Below are 25,181 nucleotides of genomic sequence, written 5' to 3'. Positions count from 1 at the left end.
CCTACAACCCCTAGGGCCGGCCGCTAAACAGAGTCAAGATTTTGCAAAGCAAAAAACAACACAGCGCAGCATCTCTCGGTCCATCAGTTCCACAGGCAGACGAGCCTGGTAACCAAACCTGCTTCTTAAGAGCCACCCAAGTGCTCGGCGGAGGCGGCAGAACAGTGACGACATCGCTTCTCCAGTAGTCGCTTTCCAATATTAAGAGTACCCGGCGTTGTTGTTTAGTGGCTAGCACGTGAGTCGGGAGAACAAAAAGAATGTCAGTCGTGCAAATCCGGCCGGCGAGCTCACTGTCCACAAAATCCAGCACTTTGTGACCCAGGGGGATCTCGGTGTCCAATGACTGAGCGTAGCCGGGTGCCTGACCTGTCATACTTCCATCTGCGCCCCCATGTCCCATTTCAGGAGCAATAGACGCCAGTGAGTCATTGAGTGCCAACAGTCTACGGCTCAGGAAGGAGTGAACATCATTGATAGCCAGAAGGACATCTCCTAGAGCGTGCTCCCTTTCTCCGCTGTCGGCGGTCGCAATGCTCCTCGCCCCTGGGGACCCCCCGGACAGGATAGTGCACATCGTATCAGGCATCCGGGGTCTTATTGTCTCCTAGCAGTATATGTTGGGGTTAGAGCGGTACACTTCAAAGCGCACAGTAGTACAGTACCACCAACCTCTTGCAAGCCATGCCTAGGAGAAAAATACATATTCCGACACCGGCCACGGCCGACGGACGGTCACACTGAGGGCCAGGTCACCCCGGGCAATCCACCAAAGAAGACCGATGCGGGCGGCAAAACTGTCATCGGTTCCCGGGACACCCACTGCAGGGAAAATCAGCCAAATGCGCGTTGTGAGGTCCGGGGCACTTGCATCATACTCCGCCTGTGTCCGCCAGTAAAATCGGCGAACTGCGACGTCCGTCGGGGTCCACCGGTCCTCCCTGCCCGGCCGCGGCCGCTGTTGTTCAACTCCTCTCCGGCCACGTCACAACTCGAGGTCCCGGATTACAACAGGGACAGGCCTCAATCTTCGCATCGACGTTTCTCGGTCATCCAAGGCGACCGCGAACTCGGAATTACATGGTCAGGCACCGCGCCACCTTAGCTGTGCGGGGGTATGGTTTAGATGCAGGATCAATTCCAGGTGATTGTACTTTTATGTGTCCGCTCTCAGTTCTGATTTTGTCCTAATGTTTTTTCTTTCAAATGTAAAAAGGACTTTTATAAAATATTGTTGAAATTCTCTACAAAATAAAATTGGACTAATGAGCATTCCCTTTCTGGAATTTGATTTTCTGCTTGTGGAAGATTTATCTCACTGTTGAATCAAGTTTATCAGCACTGGCAATTTCTTTTGTTACTTATGTAGCAGATACTCAGCACCTGAGTTGGCAATCTACATAAACACAGCATTGAATGTCACTTTGGAAGACTTGTGCAAAGTGAATCTTGAACTGCTAGAACCCCCTGAGAGCAATCTGAAAACTTGAGGGGAAAAAGATTTGAAAGAACGAAAAAAAAAAGCCAAAATAATTAATTGATTAAACAAATTGTGCTATCAAACCTTTGTAATTTTTTTTTGATAAATCAATTTTATGGAATTTTCCAGAACTCAAGAAATTCATTGGCAGCAAGTTAAACACCGTTGGAGTGTACATATAGTTAATCACAGTCAATAAGACATGGGCTACCTGGTCCAATCGGGCACTGCAGGTTGAGAGTGCAATACAGGGAGACAAAATTAAACAGCTCATCACGGTAGTAGCAAGTTGAACCATTTACCCCACACTTTCCCGAATAACTTCGGACAGTCCCTGGCCTCAAAGAGAGATTCTTCCTGCAGCCCACACCAGTCCACTCCCTTCCGCCACTTTTGCACCGTCTGTGCCTTAACCTGGGACCAGAGCGTTGCAATGTCTCATTTCGCCACGGCCATGGCCATCCACAGAAAGCGCTTATCTGCCCTGGAGCCATCTAGGCCGTCGGACACCCCCAGGAGCATAAGTCTTGGGTCGTAGGGCCTGCGTAAGCTCGCGTTCAATCCCCCCCAGAACGGCGCCAAAGCTGGGCATCGCCATACAGCGTCGGATAGGTAAGGTGGGCACTCGGGCAATGCCCGAGGGGCCGGTGTCCGAGTTCCTGATGTGGGCTGCTTATTAGCAGTCTGGGGGCTATTTGGGCGGTGTCTCTATTGTTGGAATATCGCCAGCGGCCCAGTGGGTGTCTGAGTGGCCTTTCTAGAGGCAGACGGGCGCTCATTACCCCCGTTTAGCAACAGGAAGAGGTGTCACACTCCCTTTGTCTCGCTGGGCCGGCCCATTAATGTGTGCACATATTGAGCGGGGGCAGGGGGCCTGAATAGAAGTGGCCTCACTTGTTTTCAGGTGTGTTTCTCCAGTGAAATAAATGTGTGCATTCTTTTTACCCCCTTCTTTTTAATGCAATTACACCGAAGCAGTGATTTGAGGAAAGGCATTATGCAAATGGGGCCGATTTTGTGTGTGTGTGCCCGGGCCGATTTTCAATCCCAATCCGACCCTGTCGCCATACCATGTTGTAGAAATCCGCTGGCGCTGTGTCTCAGGGCGTGCAGGCTGGGGATGGCCTCATGCGGGTCCGAAAAAGGCGCAGTGGAGTGAGGTAGGATGTATGCAAATAATATAGTTGTACCAGGCGCAGCTTGGAGGACGTGGTCAGGGTTTTTGGTGCCATAAGGGCGTTGCGCCAATCCGCTTCTTCTAGGGGGCCAATCCATCCCTCCCATCGTGCTCTGAGCCGGTCCAGAGATGCAGGCAATTATTAACTAGTGACCGGTATATGCGGGACACCTCCCCCGCAGATTCCCCATCACCTGGGCCTCAAGCGGGTTGAACTCGGGAAGGGAGGTGTGCGTGAAGGGCGTGTCGGAGTTGCAAATATTTATATAATTGGGAACGATGGAGTGCATGTCGTTGCTGCAGTTCGGCGATGGAACAAATGTGATCCCCCACCCATACGTCTCCAAGCAACGAGATTCCCACGAGTTCCCAACGGCGGAACCCCTGCAGGGACGAGACCTCGCCCAGCCAGGTTCCGCACCAGAACGGTGTCTGTCGAGTGTACGTGCGGTTCCATTGCACATGGCGCAAAGCTGTGCGCCAGGCCATGAGCACCGCTCTCGTGACCGGGGGTAGGGCCTGCGGCACTGGGCTACCGTATTATAAGTACTGAATCAGGGAGAAATCTACCATGGCTCGCTCAATGCGGTATGCCGGTCGGACCAGCCGCCCGCAAACCAATCGTGGATCACGATAAGTCTTGTGGCGAGGTGGCAGAGGTGGAGAGTAGTCACTCCCATACCTCCATCGAAGGGGGGGGGGGAGGGATACGACAGTGCGCCAGGGATAGGCGCGGCCTCCCTCCTCCCCAGAGAAAGCGGATGAGGACGCCGTCTAATTCCCGGAACCAACTCCCCGGGAGGTGGGCGGTGATGTTCTGCAAGATATAGAGGAAGCGGGGGAGAATCATCATTTTGAAGAGTGCACTTCTGCCCAGGGGGTTAAGGGGAGGACCTGCCACATCCTGAGGTCGGACTTCATCCAGGTGACCAAAGGCGCAACGTTTAAAGCACACTCAAGCTCTGGCAGAAGGGTGATCCAGACGCCCAAATAGTTGAACGAGTGCCTCCGTAAGGGAATATTCGCCTGCCAGTCAAAGCAGGCCCGGGAGGGATGTAGAGGAACCAGAGTTGATTTTGCCGGGTTTAACCCGGAGCCCAGAGACCCGCTCGAAAGTGGTGGTCTGGATCCGCCAAATAAAGCAGGACATCGTCCGCATAAAGGGCTATCTTGTCAACCTGACTCGAGTCCCAAGCCCAGCCTCTGATGAGTGGGTCGTGCCGGATGAGCGCCGCCAGGGGTTCCATTACCAGCGCGAGCAGCAAGGGTGAGAGCGGGCACCCTTGTCGTGTGCCCCTCCGAATTGGGAAGGTCCCGGAAAGCTCACCGTTGATGAGAACACGGGCCCTGGGGTTGGTGTAGAGGACCCTGACCAGGTGGTGGAAGGGAAGGCCAAAGCCCATCCTCTCCAGCACATCCTCAAGGTACGTCCAATCCACTGTATCGAAGGCCTTCTCAAAAACAATGAAAAGCAATGCCAGATACTGGGTTAGACAATCGCGGTGGGCCATAGCCAAGTGGAGGCGGCGGATGCAGTGACGGGTGCCCCTGGCAGGTATGAACCCGTATTGGTCGGGATGGACCAACTCCTGTAGGAGGGTCTGAGTCTCGGGGCTATCACGGTAGCGAAGATCTTGAGCTCCATGTAAAGCAGCGAGATCGGACGATAGTCCGCACAGTCCAGAGAGGGTGGCTGTGGTGTCAGAATGACCAGTATGGTGGCTATGTCGGATTCTGTTAGGAAGGAACCCGTCTCAGTCACGTGGTTGAATAAATCCATTAATGGGGGACAAGGATCTTGCAAAGGTCACGTAGAACTCCTGGGGATAACTGTCCAGACCGGGTGTCTTGCCGGGGTGCAGAGATGATATCGCTTTGTGAATCTCCTCTGGGGTTAAGGGATGATCCAACGCCTCCGCAGTCTCCCGGGGGAGACACGGCAGCCAGACCCCGGTCCCCTCCAGCCATTCCGCCAGCGGAACGCCAGGGGGGGGCAGCGTATAGGTTTGCATAATAGTCAGCAAAAGTTTGTGCTATGGCGGAGGATGTCACTTGGTGGGCCCTGGTAGCCGATCGGATCTCAGGGATTACGCGGTTAATCTTAGGGTAAGACACTAGATTGTGTTGGAGCTTACCATTCTTGTCGCCCCACCCGTAGATCTGTGCCACTGATGAACGCCAAAGCATTTTCGCAGATGTTTGCCAGTAGTAATCTTACACATGGCTTGCAGGCCTTATCCCACTTTCTGACTAAAAGAGCTTTGAGATATAGTATGCACAATGAAATGCTGATGCAGTTTTCAGAATTTTGTTTGAAAAACAATATCTTTTTGTTTGGTGAAGATTACTACTGGCAAACATCTGGAACAGCGATGAGCACCTGCTTCGCCCCCAGTTACGCAAATGTATTCGTTGGCTGGTGGGAGGAGCAGGTGTCCAATTCACCAGAAGGGAAACTTTGGATGAGTCAGGTCATAGCCTGGTACCGCTATATAGATGATCTTTGTATAGTGTGGAATGACTCCGAGGAAGCTGCAATACAGTTCATTAACTATTTAAACAGCAATAGTGTGAATTTAATATTTACAGGTGAAGCCAGCAAGGATACTGCCAATTTTTTAGATTTACAGATTAACGTAGTGGGTGGAAAACCATGTATGTCTCTTTACCGTAAACCTACGTCGGGTAATTCAATTTTACATGCGAAGAGTAGCCATCCCCTTAGATTGATAAGAAGCATCCCTTACAGGGAGTTCTTACGTATTAAGAGAAATAGTACTAATCAAAAAGACTTTGATCATACAGTAGCAAAAAGTAAGGAAAGATTCAAAGTTAGGGGCTACAGTGAAGAACTGCTTAATAGTACATTGGACAGAGTGACTAATATCCCTAGAAAAGACCGGTTACAAGAAAACAAGCATTGGAAATGCAATAGGTCTCGCATTAGAAAAGTTGGAGCTATTGGTCTTGTAAATGTAGTAATTTTTTAAGTTATGTTTATGTTTTTATAATAGCAAATGTATTAATTTTGTTATTGTAAATGCCAATATTTATAGAATTTGCAAATGTGACACCTATAGCATTATTAAAGCTAGATGTTTAGTATTCCCCTGTCTTACATGTATTGATATGACAAATCTTAATGGCTTATACATTTTATATGTAATTATTAATTACATAATTTATGTAATGTCTAATGGCACTACATTTAAAAAAAATTGTGAGAAGATTATGTGTTGCGTATGTTATATTTCTTAAAAATCAAGATTAAAAGTGTAATATTGTGGTGTGTAATTATGTGGTAGTGAGTGGTATTTTGAGTGTATGTTGCGTTGAGCGCAGTGTAAATACGTAACATAAAATGTTGTTGTACTGAGTGGGTGTTGTAGTGTATGTTGCATTGAGTGCAGTGTAATTATGTGGCACTGAGTGCTATTTGGAGGGTATTTTGCGTTGAGCGCAGTGTAATTATATAGCATTTAATTATGTGGCACTGAGTGGTATTATGAGGAGTGTATGTTGTATTCAGTAGAGTGTAATTGTGGGGCGTCTAACTATGTGGCACTGAGTGTTATTGTTTGGAGTGTATGTTGCATTGTAATTATGTGGCATACAATTATGTGGTATTGTGTGGAGTGTGTGTTGCATTTAGTAGAGTGTAATTATGTGGTGTGTAATTATGTGGCACTGATTGGTATTCGGAGTGTATGTTGCGTTGAGCGCAGTGTAATTATGTAGCATTTAATTATGCGGCACTGAGTGGTATTGTGTGGAGTGTATGTTGTATTCAGTAGAGTGTAATTGTGTGGCATGTAATTATATGGTTCTGAGTGGTATAGTTTATGCTCACCACCTCACCCGAACAAAAGCCCGTTTTAGTGATTGGTGTCCAAAGTGGCCAGTTTGAGAGGTTTTTACTTTTTAGATCAAACCATAACACTTTCTTTGAAGCACACCATGGCGTTTCATTGTGGCGGTTTTGCAATTAAGTACAGTTTCATGATTGTAAGTATCTTCGCTTTTAAAAACGTGTTGCCCTTCTAGGAGCAGTACAGTAATTATGATGCGATCTAACTTTAAGGTCTTTGAACTTTATAGTAATTCGAGAAGCCGCAGACTTTTGATCTGTGGCGCTCTTCTGCCCCTACTTTCAAAACTGCCATGACGATGCGACACTTATTTCACCGGATGATTCATGCATTTTATTCCTGTGTTTTAATTTCTACTACTGGCTATGTATTTTGATGCTATTGTTCTTTTGCACATTATCTGGAGGCTTTTGTGGCCATTTTTAGCCGAATACTGTCGATTCGGAAGGACAGGCAGCTCCTTTGGGTAGGACTAGGGCTAGCGGGTAAACCAGTTTGATGCTGAACAGGAAGCATCGCGGTTTGTTACTAGTGCCTGGCTGCTTTATCACGTCGGACTCTGATGCTACTGCCATTTTCTTACCAGCACGGACAGAAACAGTATACAAGCAACAGAGGCAGGGCAGTGGCAGGCCGCGCTGCAGCCGCTGATGCCACTGTAGCTGGACCTGATTAGCTGGTTCTGTGGTGCTACTGAGGCCAGCCCTGCTTTGCCACATGTCACAACCCAGAGTCTTGGACACGGTTCAATCAGCTGTGTTTTAAGACCACAAGCAGCCGGCATTTTACTAGTCCGACAACCCTGCGACAGTCACGCTGATGCCAAGGGCTTATGAATATGGTACAAATTGAAAATACTTTTTAACGAAATGTTCAATCGACCTCGTTTTTTCCAGAAATGTGTAATTCATTCTAAGGCAAAAGTCACATTAAGGGATGTTATGGTTTTGCCTACTATTTAAAAAAGATAGAAATTGCTTTTTTACGTTTATGCTCACCACCTCACCCGAACAAAAGCCCGTTTTAGTGATTGGTGTCCAAAGTGGCCAGTTTGAGAGGTTTTTACTTTTTAGATCAAACCATAACACTTTCTTTGAAGCACACCATGGCGTTTCATTGTGGCGGTTTTGCAATTAAGTACAGTTTCGTGATTGTAAGTATCTTCGGTTTTAAAAACGTGTTGCCCTTCTCGGAGCCGTAGTACAGTAGTTATGACGCGATCTAACTTTAAGGTCTTGGAACTTTATAGTAATTCGAGAAGCCGCAGACTTTTGATCTGTGGCGCTCTTCTGCCCCTACTTTCAAAACTGCCGTGACGATGCGACACGGCGGGCAGGGGAGGGGGCAGAGCGGGTAAAAAAAAAAAAACAAGACGGAGGGAAGAGAGAGTAGGGGAGGGGGGAGGAGAAATGCGACACGGCGGGCAGGGGAGGGGGCGGAGCGACGAGAGGGTGTGAAAGCAGCAGGGGCCTTTGAAGTGAAGCTAAGCTTCACTTCAAAGGTGTGGGAGGAGTGCGGCTGAGGGAACAGACGGCGATTTGGTGATGTGCACGCGCATTTTAGGTCAATGCGCTTGCGCATTGACCTAAAAGCCTCGGGCACAGCACCACATCGCCAGTTGGGATACTAGTTGGGTAAAGTCTGTTTAAGTGGCTATAGTCTCGCTTCTCTCAATGCGCATGCGCATTGATAGGTCACGAGACCTAAAGAACAAGCATTTGCAATGCAATAGGTCTCGCATTAGGAAAGTTTGAGCTATTGGTATTGTAAATGACAAATTTTTTATTTATGTTTGGTTTTGAAAATAGCTAAATTAATAGCTTTGTCATTTACAATGCCAATAGGTACAACTTTCGCAAATGTGACACCAGTCTGTAGAATTTGGCTTAACAGACAACTGCGTTGGGTCTGACAATTGTAGTCTAGAGGTCTGTGGATGGCGGTGCAGAAATTCTGGCTGGTAAGGTCTGTGGATGGTGGTCCAGTCTTCCTGCTGTGAGTGGGTCTGTGGGTGGTATTGTAGGACATGTTTATGGGTGCGGTCTGTGGAGGATGGTGTAAGATGTCTGGGTGTGTCGGTCTGTGGATGATGGTGCAGAGTTCCTGGATGTGGGGGTTAGGCAGGACTGTGCATAGTGATGGACAGCTGGTTGGGTGCAGTCTGTAGAAGTTGGCTTAACAGCCGACTGCGTTGGGTTTGTCAATGATAGTCTGGAGGTCTGTGGATGGCGGTGCAGAAATCCTGGCTGGGAAGGTTTGTGGATGGTGGTCCAGTCTTCCTGGCTGTTAGGTCTGTGGATGGTATTGTAGGGACTGGTGGTCTAGAGGTGTGTTGGTTGTGATGCAGAAATCCTGGCTGGGGAGGTCTGTGGATGGTATTGTAGGGACTGTTGGTCTAGAGGTCGGTGGATGGTGGTGCAGAAATCCTTGCAGGGGGGGTTAATGGCTGTTGATGCAGGAGCCCCCGCTATGGGGTGGTGCAGCTGGTCTTACTCCAGCTGTGTGCACTCTCCCCCGTCCCTGCTCTTGAGTCTCTGCTACAGCCTCGGCTCCCGTCTGCTCTCACCGAGGGGTGTTTAACGAGAGCTCTGGAGGCGACTCTTGCTGTGTGTTCTGCGAGAGTCACAGAGCTCTTCAGAGCAGTAATTACAACAGAGCGGGAGGGGTGTGTGTGAAGAGAGGGAGTGAGGGGCGAAGGGGGGATGGGGGGGTCCGGAGACTTAAAGAGGGGAGAGGGAGCCAGAGAAAGAGGGAATGAGCAAGTGTATACACTGAAATAGAGCACACTGCTCGTCCGTCGCGGCGCTATACTAGTGAGCATGAAACATGGAGGAACTTTAAGGCAACGAAAGATGGGTTGAGATAAAGAGAGAATGCAGAAGGAACAACCGAGACAATAATAGAGAGAGCGGACAAGAGAAAATAACCAGTTGGTCACCGTAACTGTTGAGCAATGCCCTCTCTTTCCCTTCCAACAGCTCTTTATCAGTACACAGGAGGCCACTGAGGGTTGAATGGATCAAGACAGCCATGTCTCTGGGGGGGGTCGAAGGGAGCGTTAAATCGAGTTCCCAACCCTCTTTTTAGTGAATCGACGTCAATGTCTAAACGATAACTTCAGGGGATTTACTTCTAGGGACCTTTAGTGAGTAGGGGGGTGAAGGAGGGGCAAGCATGTTCGTAGGTAGATCAATGAGAAGTAGAAGATAAACAGGATACAGGAAGTCGCTTATAAATAAATCTAACAGCGAAAACTCCCCGCACCATATACAACATTGCTTACCTGCTCTGACGCATTTCTGGATAAATCTTTTCCGTTTTTTATGGTTATCCACAGATGGATATTTGGTAAAAGAGATGTAATGGGATCAAGTGGAGGGCTACCAGAGGCACCCAGCTTCTGTGAGAGGAGAGACAGACAGGGAGCACCCACTTAAAACAATACTAAATATGGCGGCGACCCGGAAGCTCTTGGCCGGCCGGCCAATCCACTCGCGGCCGACCGGAAGTCCCGCCTCCCGGGGTCCGTGAGAAGTCATGCCGGCGCATGGAGCGCCCTGCCGGTCCGGGGTAGCCCGGGTCCCCAGGAGGGGGCCGGGGAGAAGGAGGAGTGTGGCGCCTGTTGCGGGGCTCCTCTGACCTGAGGGAGCCCCGATTCAGAAGAGGAGACGCGCCGCGCCGTGAGGAGCGGAGCGTGAGAGGAGCCCCGCCGGAAGAGCGCAGTCGGTGAGTGGGGCCCAGGGCTGATGTGAAGTCTGTGCGTGCCTGTGTGTATGCCTGTGGGGGAGGGGAGGGAAGGGGAGGGGAGGGGGGGGGGGAGTGTGTGCGCGAGGGAATGTGTGTGCGCATGCGTGACTGTGTGTGATTGAGAGAGAATGCGAGGCAGGGGATAGTGTGACGTGTGCCTGTATGTGTGCCGTGTGCCTGCGTGTGCATGCGCGCGCCTGTGTGTGTGTGTGCGTGCGTGCATGCAGAGGGGTGGGGGCTGCCTGTGTCTGTGTGTGAGCAAGGGCTTTGCTCCGCGCAAGCGCAGCTCAGACGCGCACTCCCGAGGTGAAATCTGACATTGTCAAAGCGCGCGTCTGATAGCTGTCCACATTCCTAAATACGGGCCATAATAGGTCTGAAGCAGACACCTTCAATGCTCACGCATTGAGGGTAGGTCTGCTCGACCTAAAAAGAGGCTAAGAGTGATAATATATCTAAATTTAGATGTATTACACCATTTTCAAGTAATGCCAATCAACTTAGAAACATTTTGAGGAAAAATTGGCATATATTGAAAACTGACAGTATAATTGGAGATGATATACCTACCCAACCACTGATCACCTTTAGAAAAGCTAGATCAATAAGGGATACTATTGTTCATAGTCACCTAGAAACAGTAGCACGGCTGAGTGGTACACTAAAGGAGATGAGGGGATTTTATCCTTGTAGTAAGTGTAAGGCCTGTGTGGCAAGTAAAAGAACTTTTACTTACGAAATACCAGGACAAAAAACACCTAGATGCATCAATACATTTTTAACTTGTAATACATCACATGTAGTCTATTGCTTGGTGTGCCCGTGTGGGCAAAAGAACATCGGAAGTACTATTCATCCAGTGAAGATTCCAATTCTCGAACACATGAGGGCAATAGCTAAAAAAGATGCTAATTACCCAGTGGCCCGGCATTTCGCAGAATAGCACCATAGTAACAGGGATCTTCTGCGCTTTTTTGGATTAGACCATGTACTTTTTGATGTTCGTGGTGGTGACAGAACAAAGAAATTAAGAAGAAGATTTGAATCTAGATTCATTATTGACCTGGAAACAAAAACTCCCAAAGGGTTGAACAGTGGAGAAGAGATGGCAGTACATCTAGGAGATTAGTTAGTGTCAGATCTAGCAAAGAGTGGAAAGTGAAACAGAAGAAAAGAAAAATTGGCGATATAGGCCAATAATCCAGTGGTCCTTGTATTAACGTCTAGCATGTGAGAGTGACGACAATATGGTATTGCTTAATGATATGAATTTGGCCGATACACGGCATGATAATTGAAATGTTGCCTAGTAGCCGATACACGGCACAATAGGAATAAAATACGGCAATCGTGGTGCGTAAACAGATCCCTGTTAACATACTAGGAAGCAAATATATTGCTTTATAAAATGAATTCATTGTTAACAATACGGATATATGAATTTATTGTAAGAAGTTGGATGCAACCTTTCTTGTGTTGCCGCTGCTTTGCTTTACAGAAGCCGTCTTGGCCGAACACAGCGCTGAGAACGATCGGGAGGAAGGAGCTGACCCCATGTCAGGGTGGAGTCTGCAAAAGTGCATTTTCGTCTTCTGTAAAGCAAGGCAGCGGCAACACAAGAAAGGTTGCATTCACCCACTGCGGAGTTCACTTATAGCAATTTTTCAAAGACTGTAATTAGGCACCCACTTGGGAACACTGAGGCATACAGCCTACAAGCACCAGAAGGCTTAGGAGTGCCACGCCCACTGAGGCAGGTGCAAGGTATTAATGTTTAGGTTGTGATGCAGCGCGAACTTCCAGTCTTTGCTGCCACTGAAGAAAGGTCTCACGCACCTGAAACGCGTCTGGCTTGAATTGTGAAGAATGCTGGTTTCTTGTTGGGCTGCTGCTAGCAAGAGTTCGAAATAAATGAAGCACTAATTGTTCAACTTCCAGTGTATTTTCCTCGTTTGTGTGCTACCTGCAAGGATTGGATTTATAAACGGCGAGCACGGCCGTTGAGGAAAGAACCACTGCTGCAAAGCGGGCCCGTCTTGGCCGAACACAGCGCTGAGAACGATAAGGGAGGAAGGAGCTGACCCCATGTCAGGGTGGAGTCTGCAAAAGTGCATTTTCGTCTTCTGTAAAGCAAGGCAGCGGCAACACAAGAAAGGTTGCATTCACCCACTGCGGAGTTCACTTATAGCAATTTTTCAAAGACTGTAATTAGGCACCCACTTGGGAACACTGAAGCATACAGCCTACAAGCACCAGAAGGCTTAGGAGTGCCACGCCCACTGAGGCAGGTGCAAGGTATTAATGTTTAGGTTGTGATGCAGCGCGAACTTCCAGTCTTTGCTGCCACTGAAGAAAGGTCTCACGTAGCTGAAACGCGTCTGGCTTGAATTGTGAAGAATGCTGGTTTCTTGTTGGGCTGCTGCTAGCAAGAGTTCGAAATAAATGAAGCACTAATTGTTCAACTTCCAGTGTATTTTCCTCGTTTGTGTGCTAACTGCAAGGATTGGATATATATATATATATATATATATATATATATATATATATATATATATATATATATAAATTGCCTTAGAAGAAAAGCATACTAACATATCAGGAACTAGCAATAAAGATAGTGATGTATTAGAAAATGTTTGAAAAAAGGAAGAATGAATTTAGAAAGAAATGGTTTTCTAAGAATTTCGATTAGAATGCCACCACCAAGGAAATATTTTCATTTACATAAGATGGACACCCAAACAAAACAAACATGTAGAAATCAGTAGTTGTGAACACAATTTGAAATGACAGGAGAAAGTTGTCAAGTCTTACAAGGAGAAAATAATGTGTTTCCTGGAGTGGACTATAACTGTGGACTAAATTCGTATTTCTTGTTGCCAACTGTTTGGAAAGGTATTTGTTATTTAGGCATACGAATCCCTAAGATGTATCATGTACAAAGCTTAGACGCATTTACAAGGACACCATCACACAGAAACAAAATGTTGAAACTGGAATAGGAGACATATTTGGAGCAAGCATTCCACCTGTAGGGATTATTTTAACACCTTCCATGCGGGGCTAATTCTCCCACGGTGCGGGGGGTGGGGGGTGGGGAGGAGGGCGGCCCCGCGGTTCTCGTGACGAGCCCAGCTAGTCATGCTGCACAGTGGAGCTGTGCTCATGACGAGCTGAGCTCATCACGACTCCGCCCACTCCCATGGAACGCCCGTACAGGAGGGGAATTAGCCCCGCGTGGGCGTTACGCGACAGTTATAACAAGCTCAGCTCGTCATGAGAACAGCTCCACTGTGCCTCATGATGAGCTGAGCTTGTCATAAGCTTCGAAGAGGTTAAATGTCAAAAAGAAAAGAAAGTTGGCTACCATTGGCAAGATGACAACGAGCACACCTGGAGCTTTGCTTACAATTAACACTGAGTTGATTGCTATATGGTACTCCAAGACCAACTTGCATTAGACATTTTACTCGCCGAGAAAAGGGGGGGTCTGCAAATGCTTACATTAACTCACTGCTTTTCATACATACCTGATGGAAATAAAGAAATGGAAGGCTATGCAAAGAACATTTCAGGTTTAGAACCTGAATTACATTAATTGGAAACACCAAGTGTTTTTGTTTTTTATTTAGGAAAGAGGTTTACACAATTGGGAATTTGTTTCAACTGCAGCAAAGGGTATTTTGAAAGCTATTCTAAAGCCAATATTATACGGCTATATTGAATATTTCTTTGTTTTCTTAGTAAGCTGCAGATGTATTTTACACAAAGACAGGACAAGATGCAAAAAAAGTTATGTGAAAAGGATTTAGGTTTGAGAGGAATAATGAATGACGATTACATGAAGTCACTGAAAATTACAGGTCAAAAAAGGAATAGTCAAGACTCAACAGATTAAGAATGTGCACTCTGAAAGGAACTCATATAGGAAATGAATTTGTGTGATGGTTAACACCTTAGCTGCGGCGCAAATATCCCTCCCCAGTGCTGCGCTGTCCATTGGAACTAGTGCTGAATGGACGTCCAATGGTCGTGCGCAGCACTGGGGAGGTAGCGCTCGTGACGACCGTTGGCCGTCGGCAGCGCTTAAGAGGTTAAGATAACCAGATGGGGGATTGATAGAGTAGAAGAATGTACCTTTAATACATGTCATACTTTACACTAGAAAAATTTGACAAGAAAAATTTACAAGAAAAATTACTTACACTAGACATTAACACGAAAATGCTTACTAGAATGCAATGTAGGAAAATGTGATTTTTCTTAACCCCTTCGATGCTTGTGACGGAACGGTTCCGTCACGAGCGCCGGTTGGGCTGTTTTTATGACGGAACCGTTCCGTCACAGCCTAGCCCGTTTCTTAGAACCTTTACCACAGCGCGAAAATTTGCGCTGCGCTGAAGGTGTTGAAAGTACAAAATTAATGTGTAGCATGATTTTTGCAGTAAGCACTCATTCCTATTGTAATTACCCTACTAGGGAGACTAGGCTTCTTCCATTATCTACCTTTCAGTCAATTTTCTTCTTTAATAAATAACTGCTTAGTGGAAATGCTGAGCTATGAAATATGATTTGATAAATGATTCAACTTCACTTGTTTAAATATGTCATCTCTGTAGATGTGCTGACTTTAAAAAGGCATTTCTTCTTTTCCTAAGCTATATGTTCTCATTGTATTTAGTTAGTTTTCTAGATTCCACATATTCACAAAGGTGAATACTGAATAGTGTATTAACCCAATAATGCTTGCACAAAGACATTAGTCTCATGACTTAATATTGTAGGTTACAACTAGAATGTTTCTGACATTAGAACAGTTCATTGTTATGCAGCGCAAAACTGGATAGTTGATAGTTTAGACTGCAGGGTTCTCGTGGGAACTCAGAGTAAAGCTAACGCACATGAATGTTCAGCAACTAAGTTGACACGTGTAGACGGCACCTTTCTGACTTTGTAAGTTTACTGTGGAAACAAAGAAAGAAGACACAGACCATCACATACCTTTTCTCATTGGCTTAAGATGACCTAACACCAATATGGATTGTTACATATGTTTTGTATTTTATAATATATGTGTTCCTAGTTAGAATTAAGAAAGTCCAGTCTAGGTTATTCTTCGGCAACCATCCGTTTCTCCCTTAGCACTGCTCACTCTGTTTGCTGTGAGCTACTCATGACGGTGATCTCCCCCGCCTTCTACTTTGTGGGTGTCTATTTTCTTTAACAGTTATGGATAACAATTGAACTATTTTCTTGTCTTAACTTTGAACAATTGCTACTGCGACTGTTTGCGGATGCTGATTTGAAAGAAGAGAATTGGATGAGTTTCTGGACCTACTCTTCATAGGGAGTTCGGCTTCAATCTGATTCTATTTGAATGCTCCTTTAAATCTTGTTCTTTTCCATAATGACTCTTTATGGGTTCTGGTAAGTTAGACTGCCTAAAGAAGGATAGGGACTCATTTCCTTTAAGGAACACGTTGCAATTTACTTGATTGATTCCAACTATGACCTTTCTTGATATTTATGTAAACAGATCTGATTTACTAATCTGAATACAAAGACAAAACAAATACTAAACTCTTATAGAAAAATAAAGGTTTTCCAACTGATCCAAAACCCTTAATAGACTGAACTAAATAGCTAATTTGATTATGTCTATTGAGAGGTTTTCTATCAATGCTCCATTCCAAAACAGTGGCAAAAATCTATTGCAGAGAAGAAAATGTTGGTGTGGAGTTGGCGACCCCCATTGTAAGTTACTGTTTGAACTGAAATTAAAGAAAAACGTTTCTATGCTAGCACAGCTAAGTTAAGCATGACTGATTTGTAACAGGCTACCAGAGAGTTGAGTACAGGTTAATTTAGGGTTTGCTTGTGTTTTCCCAGGAACAGATTGTGGTTGCTGCTAGAGTAGAGTTTCAACCTCTCTGTTGTAAACTTACTGTGTTTCTTTTCTAATGTAGTCTCTATTGTTACCTCTCCTCTCTATGGCCTCCCTGTATTCCAGAATGGTTGTACTGAATTGTATGACTCGCGTTCTGCTGGATCAGTTGGAGTAGGTCAGCAGGCGTTGGGTTATTGTCTTGCTGTGCTCCTTATTAAATTATCCCTTGTTACATCTAGTCAGAGACTCTACTTACCACACTCTCCTTAACCAGTAACCTAATTTTCTCCATCAGAAACGATTACACTACTAACTCCTGCAGTTCATGTTCTGGTACTATCATTTCTGCATTCCTAATCTGTGAAAAGCAAAACTCATAGCTAGCAACACAGCACAAGAAATAAAAGGCTGGAAAAACACACATAAACAAACACAGGTACCCAAGTGAACAAGCATTTACAATGCAATGGTTTCGCCTTTGGAAAAGTTAGAGCTATTGGCATTGTAAATGACAAAATGTGTATTTATGTGTTGGTTTTGAAAACAGATAAATAAATGGCATTGTCATTTACATTGCCATTAGCTTAATCTCTGCAGTCACTCTGCAGTCCCTAGCACTCCCTAGCACTCTGCAGTCACTCTGCACTCCCTAGCACTCTGCAGTCACTCTGCACTCCCTAGCACTCTGCAGTCACTCTGCACTCCCTAGCACTCTGCAGTCACTCTGCACTCCCTAGCACTCTGCAGTCACTCGGCACTCCCTAGCACTCTGCAGTCACTCGGCACTCCCTAGCACTCTGCAGTCACTCGGCACTCCCTAGCACTCTGCAGTCACTCTGCACTCCCTGGCACTCTGTAGTCACTCTGCACTCCCTAGCACTCTGCAGTCACTCTGCAGTTACTCTGCACTCCCTAGCACTCTGCAGTCACTCTGCACTCCCTTGCACTCCCTAGCACACTCTAGCACTCCCTAGTCACTCTGCACTCCCTAGTCACTCTGCACTCCCTTGCACTCCCTAGCACACTCTAGCACTCCCTAGTCACTCTGCACTCCCTTGCACTCCCTAGCACACTCTAGCACTCCCTAGTCACTCTGCACTCCCTTGCACTCCCTAGCACACTCTAGCACTCCCTAGTCACTCTGCACTCCCTTGCACTCCCTAGCACACTCTAGCACTCCCTAGTCACTCTGCACTCCCTTGCACTCCCTAGCACACTCTAGCACTCCCTAGTCACTCTGCACTCCCTTGCACTCCCTAGCACACTCTAGCACTCCCTAGTCACTCTGCACTCCCTAGTCACTCTGCACTCCCTAGTCACTCTGCACTCCCTAGTCACTCTGCACTCCCTAGTCACTCTGCACTCCCTAGTCACTCTGCACTCCCTAGTCACTCTGCACTCCCTAGTCACTCTGCACTCCCTAGTCACTCTGCACTCCCTAGTCACTCTGCACTCACCACTCTGCACTCACCACTCTGCACTCACCACTCTGCACTCACCACTCTGCACTCACCACTCTGCACTCACCACTCTGCACTCACCACTCTGCACTCACCACTCTGCACTCACCACTCTGCACTCACCACTCTGCACATTAACCAGTTCCAGTATGAAACCAAGGCATTAATTGTGATCATTAATCCATCACAGGGAATCAACATTGCATGGTATTTCAAGGAAACTGTAAAAGTACACTAACGAAAAGCCAGCAGCAGCAGTGGGTAGGTACAGTAATATTCTTTTAATAATAGAACGCCCACACCCCTAAAACTATAGTGGGTGGAAAGGAACAGGGCCCAGGAGAGGCAAACAGAAACAAGTGTTTAGGGAGATCTATTGGGTTTGCCAATATTTTTAAGCTTTCCTGTAGAGAAGTTAAGTATTGAAATGATTAATAAGCTGTCACTTAATTCCAAGGTTTCTTTGGCGACAGGAGAAATAATGTAACTGCTTCGCAGGGATACATGGCTGTAGAAACAACACACAATTAAGGAAATGTATACATAATTGGCAACAATAAACGGATCTGATAAGTACATATATCATATGTGCCTCCCTGGCCAGAAAATATAACAAATGTGCTTCCTTTAGTAAGCAGTGCACATTGGAATATAAATGCACACATCAATCGTGCACCAATGTAATTGTTAAAGAAAGCTGAGCTGCCTTGAAAGCGCGTTGGGATGCCCAACCAGAAGGAACCGCTGCGAAGGAGTTGTGGACAAACCCTGGCAAGAAACTGTGGGGAAAAGGCTGCACAGTCAATTTCAGTCCGATAATATTAATAAAACGCCCTGAGAGAAAAATTGCACAAATCGTACCTCAATGTATACAATGATCAACATACATAATTGTGCTTGTCGGTTAAGCCTTACAGTTCTAAGCACACTTATAACAGATGGTATTAAAACATCAAGTGCGAGGAGGAAACTATCAAGAGTTGGCAGGGATACACTAAAAGCGCATGCTGCGAGGGTAAACATGTATTGTAAGCACAGCAAAGGGATACAGATTGCAGGGATTGTGATAAGTGGGGTCGAACAGAACATATGGTCACCTGCCATCCGCACTCCAGTGCCAATATGCTCCTGGGCCTGCCTGGTATCAGTGAGGAGCCAGGCCTCTCCCATGGGGCCTCTGCAGCTAGTTTGGTCAGACTCCTGCTAACCACATTTACACATAAAAGCCAGTAGATCTCTGGGACAGAGGAGGTTGGTGGGGGTGGTCGGGGGGCTCTTCATCACAGATCTCTACTCATCACAAGCTGTTATCTTTAAAATGCCTATAAAGTTGGCCAAAACAAATAGAATGAGTATATAATACTGCAGGAAAACGGGACAACTAGTCACGCATTGAGTAATTAAATCAAACTCCTTTTGAGTGACTCTGGGTAGTATCTACAGTCATTCACAAACTGTTCCTTTCTAAAAAAAAAAACATGGCATGATTATTATATAGCATGCAATCAAAGCAGTGCATGTAAAACTAATCTCTGGACATTATCTTAAAGGGCAATGCTTAGAGAAGCTTGAACACCTAACGGAAATTAGCCTGTGAAATAAGGGCTGTTTATAGGCAGAATGCCACAGTAATTAAATTACATGGAAGGATAAAACGCGAAGCAGACACACCAGGCATCTAACCCTGCCGGCAAGCTACACGTGTAACTGCGCTCTACCCACAAGATCTTTCACTAGCGTAGACAGACACCTGAAGCTGCAGTATTTTCAACCAGACTGAAATACCCACACGGCTGACCAGATAACAGAAGTGTGAGCATACAAGGCAGAGAGCCTTAAACACGCGTGTCACGGCATGCCAACAGTGAACGAGCTGCAGTGCACTGCCCTCCCCACAGGGGCTTCTGGCGCTGCCATCCCCCCTCCCACAGCAATACCAGCCCTGGAGTTGCATATGAAAGCAGCGCTTCTTTAAATACAAGTGGTCTTGTGTAACCGCCTGCTTTCCCTTGCGGTTCCGTCAGTGCAAGGAGTAACTGGGCTGCATTTATTTATTTAAATACACAATTACCAATCGGAAATCGGGATTAATTGCAAGGATCTTACAAGAGCTTGCCCGGGACGCCCACTGCTGCCGCTGCACTCAGGCGGGCTCTGCTGCTCCTACCGCTTTCTCTGTGGGGGGTTTTTAGCGGCTCCACGCAGCTCCTCGCCGGTGCTTTGTTGTTCTTTTTGAGGAGAGGGGAGCCGCCGGTGAAGTTTTGTGCGCTCGAGGCTTCTCGCGCAGGGTCTGCTCACCAGCGGAGGAGGAGTTAGATCGCCATCTTCCTCTCACTTCCCTCTCCTGATTCAGCAACCCCGCCCACCGTCAGGCACGGGCGCCGGCTCCTCTCTCTCTAAGGAAATGTTATGTGATGTGTTTCCTATCCCCGCTAAAAACGCACAAACCCCTACAGCTGATCACTTTTACACAGAACGGCGAGTTTCTAGTGGAGGGGGGCGGGAGAGTACACGAACGGCGGGAGGGGGGCGGGAGGGGGGCGGGAGAGGACGAGGGAGGCGGGAGAGTACACGAACGGCGGGAGGGGGGCGGGAGAGGACGAGGGAGGCGGGAGAGGGGCAGCTAGGAACAAATAAGGAGACCCGTCCCGAGCAGCAAGGGAGGTGCCGGCAATGCCGGAACAGACTCGGGGGCGTTCCCGGCGTCGCGTGACGTCGGCAAAAGCCAAAGAATCTCGGGAACGCCCCCGTGTCTGGTCCGGCATTGATGGACAGGCCCCTCGTCCAATGGCTAGGCTCCATTTATGGAGCTAGCCAATGGGACGGGGGGCGTGTTCCATAGTGCCTTACTGTACTCAATAGATTTCTCTGGAGGAGGAGCCTAACGGCTCCGCCCCCCAGCGAAACCTAAAAAGGACAACTAGCATAGAGATTAAGCACTACATGGCATTTCACGTGTAACTGCTTGTGACATAGTATGGAGAGGACTATGAAACAGGACGCATGGACATTTCGAACATCGACACACAGCAAAAAATGACTTTCATATTTAAAGTGCGACAGCTATTATACAAGAAGCTCGGCCAGCACCAGTCCATCAACAGCTATGTAAGCTTGTTAGCAGCTGTGGGTGTTTGTATCAACTTATGTCAGTATCAGTACATCAGTGGCAGCCACACCTGTATGTCCACCAATCTGTGAGAGTATCGGGTCTGTCAGCAGTGTCAGTCTAGTGGAACATATGGGTATCCAAAGCAATTCATTCCAGACACAAAATTATTTCCCTGTCAGCGGCAGCATTTGTCAATACCTAGTCTATCACAAGAAGACGATGTCTGCCAAACCGCAGAAGTCGATATGTCTCTCCCAGCTAAAGTATGTGCCAGTGCCAGTTTGTCGTGTTACAAATATGGTGGTCCTAGACGTGAACTTCCACACACAATATTTGATATTATTTTAAAGAAACTTTCTCAATTCTGATTCCACATGCGAAATCTATCCTGCAATGAAGAATTTTGGAAACAAAAAAGGAAAACACAATAGCCCAAAAACAGATGTCCAGTATACACACAAAAGAATTGTTCAATCGTTTTAAAAATAGAGGAGAGAAGACTCTACTGTTTATTCTCAATAAAATTCCTCCTCATGGTACAGTACACAAATATGCAGTTATTATGAAACAAAGGGGTTACCAAAAAAGGGGTAAGGTGCATAGAGTGAGAAGTTCAGTGCTCGTGTGAAAGAGAGAAAGGACCAAGGGGTCGGGGGATGGTGAATTACACAATTGTCTTTGAGTCCAAGGCTAAGATAATCCTTGGTATGGTTCAATAGGAGCCTGCCCTCAATCGTTTTTGCAAAGAAATGTCAATCTTTTTGTCTTTGCGGCGATCAATTCGCTCGGAGCTTCGTATCTTCAGAGGGGGTGAGTGGGCAGGGGCATAGGAGATGCAGGCTCAATGCAGGGGAGATTGTCGACGTTTCGACCCAAGGATACGAAGGGCAGTTTATATCCTCATGGACGGGTCTTCATCAGGACGGGAAGGTGAAGGGAAGGAGCTAAGTTACATTATACTCATGTAACCCCAGCAGTGTGGGCGGACACCCTTTAATGGTGTGCCATTATGCGAAAAGATCAATTCGGTTTATGAAAGCCGTCCAAACGTGCTCTCGAGTACCTCGCTGTGTAGGGCGATGGATGGTAATTGATTAGTCGGTCGAACAGTATACACGCTGTGTCTGTGCTTAAAACTGAAGCCGTGTAACGGTATTTGTTGAATTCCAAGTATTCCCGGATAAGTTCATTGATGAGAAGGTTTTCATGCGACAGTTGTGGACGTGGTTCACTTTGATCGTCTAGTGCATTAAAAACCTCCGCCCGGACTCTTGCTTTTATTTGCCCAAGTAAGCCTCTTTTCTCCAAGGTGTCTTTTACAACAGCCTTCAGCTCGCTTACGGACCGTAAGCGAGCTGAAGGCTGTTGTAAAAGACACCTTGGAGAAAAGAGGACTCTTGCTTTTATTTGCCCAAGTACGCCTCTTTTCTCCAAGGTGTCTTTTACAACGGACCGTAAGCGAGCTGAAGGCTGTTGTAAAAGACACCTTGGAGAAAAGAGGCGTACTTGGGCAAATAAAAGCAAGAGTCCGGGCGGAGGTTTTTAATGCACTAGACGATCAAAGTGAACCACAACTGTCGCATGAAAACCTTCTCATCAATGAACTTATCCGGGAATACTTGGAATTCAACAAATACCGTTACACGGCTTCAGTTTTAAGCACAGACACAGTGTGTATACTGTTCGACCGACTAATCAATTACCATCCATCGCCCTACACAGCGAGGTACTCGAGAGCACGTTTGGACGGCTTTCATAAACCGAATTGATCTTTTCGCATAATGGCACACCATTAAAGGGTGTCCGCCCACACTGCTGGGGTTACATGAGTATAATGTAACTTAGCTCCTTCCCTTCACCTTCCCGTCCTGATGAAGACCCGTCCATGAGGATATAAACTGCCCTTCGTATCCTTGGGTCGAAACGTCGACAATCTCCCCTGCATTGAGCCTGCATCTCCTATGCCCCTGCCCACTCACCCCCTCTGAAGATACGAAGCTCCGAGCGAATTGATCGCCGCAAAGACAAAAAGATTGACATTTCTTTGCAAAAACTATTGAGGGCAGGCTCCTATTGAACCATACCAAGGATTATCTTAGCCTTGGACTCAAAGACAATTGTGTAATTCACCATCCCCTGACCTCTTGGTCCTTTCTCTCTTTCACACGAGCACTGAACTTCTCACTCTATGCACCTTACCCCTTTTTTGGTAACCCCTTTGTTTCATAATAACTGCATATTTGTGTACTGTACCATGAGGAGGAATTTTATTGAGAATAAACAGTAGAGTCTTCTCTCCTCTATTTTTAAAACGATTGAACAATTCTTTTGTGTGTATACTGGACATCTGTTTTTGGGCTATTGTGTTTTCCTTTTTTGTTTCCAAAATTCTTCATTGCAGGATTGATTTAGCATGTGGAATAAGAATTGAGAAAGTTTCTTTAAAATAATATCAAATATTGTGTGTGGAAGTTCACGTCTAGGACCACCATATTTGTAACACTTAATACCCAGGTCCTAGGACTTTCTTTGGGTTACCCCATATATAATAACAAGTGCCAGTTTGTCAGCAGTAAATGCCAGCCAGTTGGCAGCAAGCTGCAGAAATATCAAGTCTCTCAACAGATGTGCATCCCAGTTAGTCAGCAACAATCCGTATAAGAATCTGTCAGCAGCAGCCTGTGGGAGTATCAGCATGTCATCCACAGTCTCTCTGTCAGCAGCAATCTTTTGTGGCTAGCAACAGCATGTCCTAGTCTTCTTACTAGTCTGTCAACTCCACTCAGTATCAGGACGAGGATGCCAGCACCAGTCTATGCCTGACTCTCAAAAGCAGTTTGCTATGGCTGTTATGGGTAGTCCGCCAGCAGCAGTCAATGTCTGTCAGCAGCATATGCCTTCTTCATAGCAGCGACTTTGGTCTATGGTTGGTAACGGGTGTCTCTCTGTATCAGGCTATAAGCAGCGGGCTACATTTACATTTCATAGGTGCCTGCTCACTGCAGCATTCGCTCGACAGTAGTCTAACCCTTTCATCAGCCGCTGCTCGAGTACGTCTGTCAACAGAGTCTATTCCTATTTGGCATAAGCAACATGTGACTGAGTTTCAACAACAGACTATGTTTGCGGATAAGTAATATTCGGTCAGCTTGTCACAAGTTGTCTGCGCATCCCTGCAAGCATCATCTGTTAGATGTTAGGTGTGTAATTCTATGCAAGGACCACGGTACCCGGACGACTGTATAGCCATCACAAAGTATTTGGGCTGTACAACAGTAGATCCGTACCTTCTGTTTCGTAAAGTATTCAAAGAAATGCTATAAAAATATAACTACGGCACTACTTGTATAGATAGTCATTTTTAAAAAAACATATTTGCTTTCTTGAAAGCCAATAAAGAGCTGTGCGATAGAGTATTGCTTAACTGGCATGACACAGTGTGCAAGTATGGCCAAAGCCTCTATTCCTTCAAAAGAGAACCATTATTTCGATGTCGCTACTCTATTATGTATTACAAAAAGAGCAAGCAGGAGATACTCACAGACCAGTATAGGCGGTGGATGGTAGAGCAGCCGAGGCACTGCCGTGAACAGAAACAGCAGGGTGCAGCACACCGGGTAGTGAAAGCCCCCCCAAAGCAGCAGTCCTTGGTTGAGAGACACTAAGTGTAGCTCACTACTTCTCCTGTGTTGAGAGCTCTCGGTGCAGCCCCCTCACCCGCGCAGACCCTCAGTGCAACGCCCCCTTTAATTAAAGATAATGTCCCCCTCTGTTGCCTCGCGGTTCAAGTTCCTCCGGGTAGCGCTGCCTACCCCGGGTGGGCATGGGCCAGCCATACAGTACTGCGCACCCGCTGTGGCACAGACAGCTCTTACGCCTGCTAGACCGGCTGAAAAATAACCCTGTCAATTCGTCGGAGGCCGCCGCACGTCTTCCACAACGAGTACGCGCACAGACAGCAAACAGGAAGTACTCCCGCCTACCGGAAGCGTCACCCTCACGCTTAATCAGTGAGAGAAGAAGAGCTCCACCCCCTCGGCGCTCTGAAGGGCTCAATCACTGAACGACAAGGACCAGAAGAACGACATTTAAACAGTCCGTCCGTAATTTTCCTAACTCCCTTCCCGTGGTCAATTTAAGCTGGTTCCGTCAATCCCTTTCTTTGTCTTTTCCTTTGCACTTCTCTATATCCCTCTTTCTCCAGCCCAGTCCGTTCAAGTTATTCATGCTTACAGCCCGCCCCAAACGCGACCCGAGGGCATTCGAGCGCTATATATGCGCATCAGATTACGTTACACTATGACCCATTCCTTCGTTTCTCTGCTCTTCACATCGCTCCTACTTGATAGAGCCACTTGTCCCTTTCTTGCACCCATTTGTCTCTCGCTGCCTCATCTTCCTCACTCGCATGGCTACCTTTCATGCCCTCTGCTCTTCTTCGGGACTCTT

At 46.7% G+C, this 25,181-nt stretch overlaps 1 protein-coding gene across 2 annotated transcripts in view; it reads right to left on the bottom strand.

The window, feature by feature from the left end:
- The window catches only part of LOC147733002 (uncharacterized), a 110,987-nt gene extending 86,274 nt beyond the window's left edge, over positions 1-24,713 (bottom strand). The window contains exon 1 of one of the 2 annotated variants that reach the window (XM_086957544.1): positions 24,274-24,713. The gene's annotated coding sequence lies outside the window, so the exon portion shown is untranslated. The remainder of the gene's footprint in view (positions 1-24,273) is intronic. The other variant, XM_086957546.1, reaches the window with a different exon arrangement.
- Positions 24,714-25,181: the final 468 nt, after the last annotated feature.

Source organism: Lissotriton vulgaris, chromosome 2_1 (assembly GCF_964263255.1).
Source record: "Lissotriton vulgaris chromosome 2_1, aLisVul1.2, whole genome shotgun sequence".
Classification (NCBI taxonomy): Eukaryota; Metazoa; Chordata; class Amphibia; order Caudata; family Salamandridae; genus Lissotriton; species Lissotriton vulgaris.
The sequence above is the reverse complement of the archived record's forward strand: the minus strand, read 5'-3'. Positions and strand labels throughout refer to the sequence as shown.